Source organism: Carica papaya, chromosome 2 (genome assembly GCF_054855325.1).
Source record: "Carica papaya isolate Zhongbai chromosome 2, ASM5485532v1, whole genome shotgun sequence".
Taxonomy (NCBI): domain Eukaryota; kingdom Viridiplantae; phylum Streptophyta; class Magnoliopsida; order Brassicales; family Caricaceae; genus Carica; species Carica papaya.
Genome location: NC_142310.1, coordinates 24690251 through 24698229, shown reverse-complemented (window position 1 = coordinate 24698229; position 7979 = coordinate 24690251). Strand labels below are relative to the sequence as shown.

The 7979-nt window shown below is 31.3% G+C and overlaps 1 pseudogene; it reads left to right on the top strand.

Annotated features, from left to right (window-relative positions):
- Window positions 1–7679: 7679 nt before the first annotated feature.
- LOC110807068 (agamous-like MADS-box protein AGL80 pseudogene) lies at window positions 7680–7979 on the top strand (annotated as a pseudogene).

Genomic DNA, 7979 nt, shown 5'->3' with positions numbered 1-7979 from the left:
ATGTACCTACAGGCTAGCATGCAGCACACTGGCCTGGGCACTGCCACCTCGGGCAGTGCATCATTTCTGCCCCAGGCGACATGTTGCTGCCACTTGTGAAAGAGGCTCTCCTCCCTCATTTTTGGTGCCAAATATCTTTTTCTCCTCTCTCTTCACTAGATTTCACCACTTGGCGTGAATTCAACGGTTCCAAAATTCTATAATTTGCCCTTCCCCTTCCATTTCTCCCAACACTTCTATTCTTCTATTTTTCAAGATTTAGAGAGAGAGATAATAGTCTAGTGAGAGAAAAAGTAAAAGAAAGGAAAACGGTAAAGGAGAAAACATCAATATTTTGGTAAAAAATGTAGTATTTCTTTCGACATCTTAAGGAGTATTTTTTTATAAACTAATTATTGTGATTTTGCCTGTTTTTTTATGCCTTTGTGTTTAAATAAGTCGAATTATTCTTATTTTCAAGCATGCTATGTGAATTGAAGACACTTGATGAATTGCATATAATAAATATAAAATGTAACCAATATAATTGCCTAGTAAAAATAAAAAGTAAAAAAATAATAAAAGGAAAACAAAAATAGAAAAGTGGAATGAAGCTTGTATGGTGTGAAGTGTATTTGTATTGACATGAATGTTGCATCAAGTGTCTCGTTAGGCTCTCTATTGCTTAGGGGAATCTGTTCCCCTAGCTCTTTGGGGTATCTTTTTCCTCCTTCCTCTATCTGGTTTGGAAAGATGTAAGAGGACCACTCCCAATGGAGGACGACGTACCCTCTAACGAGAGTGGTATTGCACTATCTGTAGGGGTCACCCGTGGCTAAGTAATATTGTTACTATAGATATCTGTTAGGGCGACTATAGCTGGTACAGTTGTGGTCGTAGATCTTTCCACTTTTTGGCTAGCTGAAAATGGGCTTGAGCAAATTGTCATATCTGTATCTAATCTGGTCATTCCACTTTGGTAGTTGGAAATCTGTATCTGCCTTCAGAGAGGGAAGTTGTAACAACTTCGCGAAGCATGACATGAAGATCAGAGCATTTCATGATTTATTTGATTTTCTCTATTATTCGGCATGATGTATGTTTGATTGTCTATATTAACGTACTGTTTTCTTAATAAACAAATTATTTTCATAATATGAGATAAGTATACGAGGTAGTTAAATGGGTGTCAGAATAACGAGTGCATGATAAAATTTTATGCAGTGGAACAATTAATACAAATTCCTTACAAATATATATATGAGTTCCAATTATATAAATATAACTGAGGCCTGAAGTGGCTATAGAATACAAAAACAAAACATAAAAGAATGCCACTTCTTTCACTATGCTATTGAAATCATCAGATTGCGAAACTAATCTTGCACTCAAATTTTGTGGATCCAAGGGATCCTCATAGACTTCCAAGTATAGGTTAGCTTGCGGTTCCTCATTTTCTTCCTCATCTGGGGGGCATGGAAAGAGTGAGTTTCATATGCTTAGTAAGAAAAATAGTATTAAATTAACATCGTAAGGTTTTAAAGGTGAATTATTTTAACTTAAAAGCTTACCATTTAGCCACATCATAGACCAATCTTACATTATGAAAATAATTAATTTATTAAGAAACAACGCATTAATATGAACAAATCAAATATTCATCATGCCAGATAATAACGAAAATCAAATAAATCATGAAATTCTCATATTTTCATGTCATGCTTTGCGAAGTGTTACAACTTCCATTTCTGAAGGCAGATACAGATTTCCAATTACCTAGGTGGAATGACTAGATCAGATACAGGTATGATAATTTGCTCAGGCCCATTTCTAGCTGGCCAAACCATAGTACGATCTATGATCACGGTCGTACCAACCATAGTGGCCCGATTTGATATCTACAGTCACAACAACACTTAGCTAAGGGTGACCCCTAACAGATATTCGCGTTACCACTCTCGTTAAAGGGTACACTATCATCCACCAGGAGCAGTTCTCTTACGTATTTCCAGACCAAATAGGGGAGGGAGAAATAGATACCCCGAAGGGCTAGGGAAACAGATACCACTCAGAGATAAAAAGCCTAATGAGACACTTTATTCAATATGCATATCAAGACACATATATTTTGGACCATTCATGCTTCATTCCACTTTTCTATTTTCTTTTTCTTTTTATTCTTTATTTTTACCAAGCAATAATAACGACTTCACATTATATTTTGTTATACGCAAATCATCAAGTGTATATTATTCACATAATATACTTGAAAACAAGAATAATTCGACTTATCTGAACTATAAATGCAAAGGCATACAAGCAGACAAAATCACAATCGTCATGTTTAATAGTTCTATTTTATCTAAAAATATTCCTTAAGACATTAAAAGAAATAATAAATTCCTTATCAAAACTTTGATGTTTTCTCTTTCACCGTTTTTCTTTTCTTTTCCTCCTCTCACTAGATTATTCTCTCTCTCTCTCCTTTTTCTTTAAGTCTAGAAAAATGGAAGAATGGAAGAGTGGGGAAGAATAGGATGGGAAGGCCTATTTATAAAATTTTAGAACGGTTGGATTTACATCAAGTGGAAAAATTCGATGAAGAGAGAGGAGAAAAAGAGCTCGACAAAAAAAACGAGGGAGGAGGGCCGCCTCTAGCTACTAGGCCACCACTCGAGGTGACAGTAGTGCACTGCAGGCTATCCTGCAGGTGCACAGGTCTCCTGCCATGCATAAGGCCTATCTGTGCGGCATCCGCGTAGGCGACTCTGTTTCCCCGTGGGATTTCTTCTTGTTTCACTATTTTTATGATTTTTCTAAATTTTTCTAAAACTAAATTAAATAAAATCAAATGCAAATTAAATAATAAATACTCAAAATTTCATAAAATTTCATAAAAATAAAATAATGAAAAATCAACCAGATTTACGAATTACGATAAATAATACGCAGTGTAATTTAAATGAGTTTAATGCTGCCAAAGGGCCGAACAAATAGGATTTTCTAAATTAATTAAGCACAACAATGGGCAGGGTGTTACAAATACCAGGCTAGTATCATTTGTCTATTGAAAGAGAGATAACACTTTTATATTTTTACTGCATTAAATTGGCAGGAAATATATGTTTGATTTCTTTACGAATTTTGCGGCTAGTACAAAAATCAATATAAAAGTATTCATATATATTACTTTTATTATAACATTTTAAAATTGAATCATACTAATCTTTCCTTAACAATATGATTGGTATTTTTTCTCTTCATAAGAGATTTTAGATTCAAATTGTGCATTTTTGTAGATTATCTTTAAGAGGTTATGTCATCTAATTAATGAAATGTATGAATTATTATTAAAAAATCTAAATCCTAAATTTCAATTCTATATTTTAAAAGTAATATTTTTCTGAAAAGTAATATACCTTTTACCCATAACAAGTAGATTTTTAAAACAAACCATAAGGAATGCCTATATAGCAAAATCAACCAATAGCATCATCTAAAATACATGAGACCTTGGAGCATAAAATAATAGCAAAAAAAATGCATAAATAACAACAACATAGTTTAAACACTACATTACACATCTAAAACAACTTCCTATATCTCTATGTGTGATGATGTTTAACAGCAATATGAAAGGGTTATTCGAGACACTTAACTGTTTAAACTAGTTGACGTATAATTGATTAATTTTGGTTGTCTGTGAATTTCATATTGTATGTATAGAAGCTCCAAGGATCATGCCTATATGAGTTAATGGATACCTTATAGATTTTAAGAATTGGAACAAGCGTTCCTTTGGCTATATGCGCACTGAAAAGAAAAAAAAACAACTAAAATCACACATATCACCCACACCACCAAAGATCTCCAAGCTTTTACCAATATCCTCTCAAACCCATTTGTTCCTCTCTTCCACGCTGCTTTGTTGCTCCCTCTCACTCAATCACAGACACTTGAAAATAGTGCATATCTGCTAGAGCTTTACAACTCTATAAATTCTTATTCACTTTTCCTATTAACACCTCATCCCACACCACAATGACTAGTCAGCTTATTTTCCAGCTATTGCCAACATCACCATCTCAGAACAACCTCCCATACATCTTTCCTATTACACATCTTTGGTATCACGTAGAATTTGGTTAATAATACATTAACCTACCTATTAGCTAAAAACTCATTTTTGATATAGGAAGCTACTAATAATTCAAGCCCTTTTTATGAAAATACTTGAAATTTTATTAACTAGAACTAGCAAATATGATCCAATAATATAACAATTTATTGACCATAGTATACTATTGCCAACAATATAAATTCTTATCTCATATATTATTCCAAACTTTTTAGTGCATTTATGGTGTAAATGTGTATTTAATTTTCATTTAATTTTTTCTTTGTGAAACTATATACATAATATGCCTATAAGTAGTGGTATCTCAATAATAATACACAATTTTCATTTCTCACAAGATAACATGGTATTAGAGCTGTTAATATATCTAGAAGAATTTAGATAGCTAATATATGAATAAATTGTGTTTTCCATACAAAAAATAATGAATAAGGGTGACTTTGATAGAAGATAAATAATGATAGATGGTTGCAAAGAACATTGTGGAGAAAGAGGAAATGGGAAACATGGTTGGATTAATTCGTGAAAAGGATGACAGAGAAGTTGTATCAAAATATGGCTCTGATACCCAAAACTATATTAAAAATATAAATTGCATAATAAAGTTCTCCTTTTATCCTCTTTTTTGAAAAAAATGTGTTCTTCTAGAACGAGATTGTTATTTTTTAATTCAATAAATTTAATACAAATATACTTTATCTTAGGCCAAAAAAAAATTTGTTATATACACAAGAAAACAAAAAAAGTGATATAAGAAGTCCTAGGGGACATACTTTTAAATGTTGGATTACCTGTAGGGTTACTTTACATGTGAAGCTCCCTCATGTATTACATATCGATCATATAATTTGGGATGCATCAATTACCCTTAACTTCCTTAACTGGAAGATTCAAGATGTTATATTTAGGAAATATAATTTCAAACTATCTTCTTATAAATAGTTTGCATTGTAGGTTTTAGCTATTTATCACTATTCTACATAATTAATGAAGTATATATATATATGTTTATTGTTATAGAACTTTTTAATTTTCTAATTATCATGAATTTTTTTTAAAAGGAAGATAACTTTATTTATCAAAGAAGATAGCCATACAACATCATCTTAATCTTTATCCATCTTATTATGTTACTCTATTAGTTTATTTTATACTGGACACTATTAATTAATTCTAAATAATTAGCACTTTGTTGGCAAGGTAACCTACAATTTTCTTTGGGGATAAATCTTTTTAAGGGTTCGGCTGTAGGTTAGGTATTGCATATTTTTCCTTAATGAAAAGATAATTTTATTATTAAAATGGTAGTTGCATGTCCTTTTTTTCTTTGAATAATAAAAAATAATTTTGTCAATAAGGACAATTCCATCATTTTTAAAGAGAGATTACAAGAAAGCACAAAACCACTAGCCGTAGAAAAATTAAAAGCACAATTTAAGAATAAAATTATATGATAATATAGGTGATTCGAAATAGAAGCTAAACACGAAAAAAGTATATTCTTAAAACATTTGTTGTATGATCCCCCTTCATAGCCTCATACCAATACATCAAAAGGTAAGTTACATTTCAGCAAAGAATTCTTTCATGAGTTAGATATAGTTGTTTATGTTTTAACTATATATATGCATATATGTACTTATACTGAAATTTTTATGTTTTTAACTTGTTTATTTCTAAAATAATTTATTTTGATTTATCTTGTAACAATTAACTATTTCAATATTTTAGAAATTGTAAAAGGAAGTGAATGGCAGAATATTGGAGCTTATGTACATTTGAGATAGTCAATTGATGAAGATTGCAAAAGCTTAAACCATCACCCAATCTTCTAAATATCTAATAAAGCACATAGTCACTTGTAGAAATTGAACTAATTATCCTCCCTATTTCATCATCAACTTGAGTAAAGAGATCTATTTGCTATTTGAATAAGTACTAAGCGTAAGTAGGTAAACAATCTCGAAAACATCCATACTTAATTGGATCAGGACCTATTGAAGCCAAGTATTGGTGATTTTAGTGAGTAATATAGCTTTTGTAATAGCTTTACCTAGGATTTCGAACTAGTGGTGAATCAGGAGATGACGGCTACTAAGGAGTGATTTAAGATGAATTGTATTGTTCTTGGAGTACCACATTGAATAAGAAGATTTTTTATTAGCTTTGACTATTTCTCTAGCCCTCTGGATGGGTTTATGATGCTCTAACATTGGTTCTAACTAGCCAATGAAAGAGACTATTTAGTGGGTATGTATACATACCATTAGAACTCGTACAATGATGGTTTACATTGATTCTTCTATTTTGTTTATTTAGCTATTGTTTCACCTTTAAAGGTTACAGAGTTCTTACTTTTCTACTTATGTTATTGTATAATGCTCAATTTGACACTTTTTAAGTTTTTACTTTTTCTTATAGGAGATAATTGAAGCTAATATAGAGGGTAAATTAATGAGTATGTTGAATATGGTCATTTTCTTTAATTTCTACACTTACACTTAAGAGAGTGAGTAGATAATCAGAGTTGTCTATGGTTAGAACAAGTTAACTGAGCTGGTGAATTAACGTGGCATCAAGCTTGCAATAAGGATCTAATACATGGAGATTTTTCTTTGAAGAAAAGAAAATGAAGGTGATTGGTTGCAGTTAAGGTTATAGGAGGATTATAAAAATTATCAAAGTATATATTTAACTTTTCTTGTCTACTTGTATAAGATCTTAATATAGTTATTAATTGAAAATTATATATATGATTTTAGTTTGAAATCGATATATAAATTAAATATACAGATATAAAGAATGAAATGTAATATGTTTTTACATGTATATATGTGTATTATTAATTTTGATTTGCAGGTCTTCTGAAATCAAAGAAGATACTTTGAAACTTTGTTGTGACTTGGGAACGGATTATTAGTACGTCTATATTAGAAGAGTATAAAAAACAAATACAGGATTACATTTGAAATGTTTGCAAATCATTATAATTAGCTAAAGAGCAAGTCTTATATATATATGTATAAAGTGAGTCAAAAGAAAAGGTGCGCGTATATAATTGTGGTACGATGATGGTAATTAAGGAAGTGGCTATGAATCCAGTTCCTCGTGTGTGGCTAATTTATTTTATATATAAAAATAAAGATTTATGTAACCTGCTCATCACATTATGGGCTTGAGTTCCAAATGCACATTTTCAATTCAAAAATGAATCTCCCTATAAGTTGAGTTAGGCAGACGGTAAAAAAGGAGAGCAATTATATATGCAGGTATATATATATGTATTAAACTTTTCTGAATATTAAATGCTAGATGCAGAATATTTTATTTTAATCTTTAATTGTATATAGAAAAAATATATACACATATGATATTTAGTGCATCAAACCATGTGTATAGTATATAATTTGAAATAATTTAGAATGCACCACATCTTACCTTACATTGTATATTCTATTATATTAAAATGCTCCACCCCCCATTCCTTATTAATAGCTATTCAACCGTTGTATCATTTTATATCTACCCACTCTCGCCCCTTGGGCACACATGATAAAATACCATGACTAGAAAGAAGGTTAACCTTGCTTATATCACTAACAACTCTGCAAGAAATGCCACATTCAAGAAAAGGAAGAATGAGCTGATGAAGAAAGTGAGCGAACTTAGCACTCTTTGCGATATCAAAGCCTGTGAAATTATTTACAGCCCTTATGACTTGCAACCAGATCTTTGGTTTTTCCCTCTCGGAGGCCAACACGTGCTTGTTGACTTTAAGAGGATGCCCGAGATGGAGCAGAGCAAGAAGATGGTGCATCAAGAAAGCTTCATGCACCAGAGGATCACTAAGGCAACGGACTAA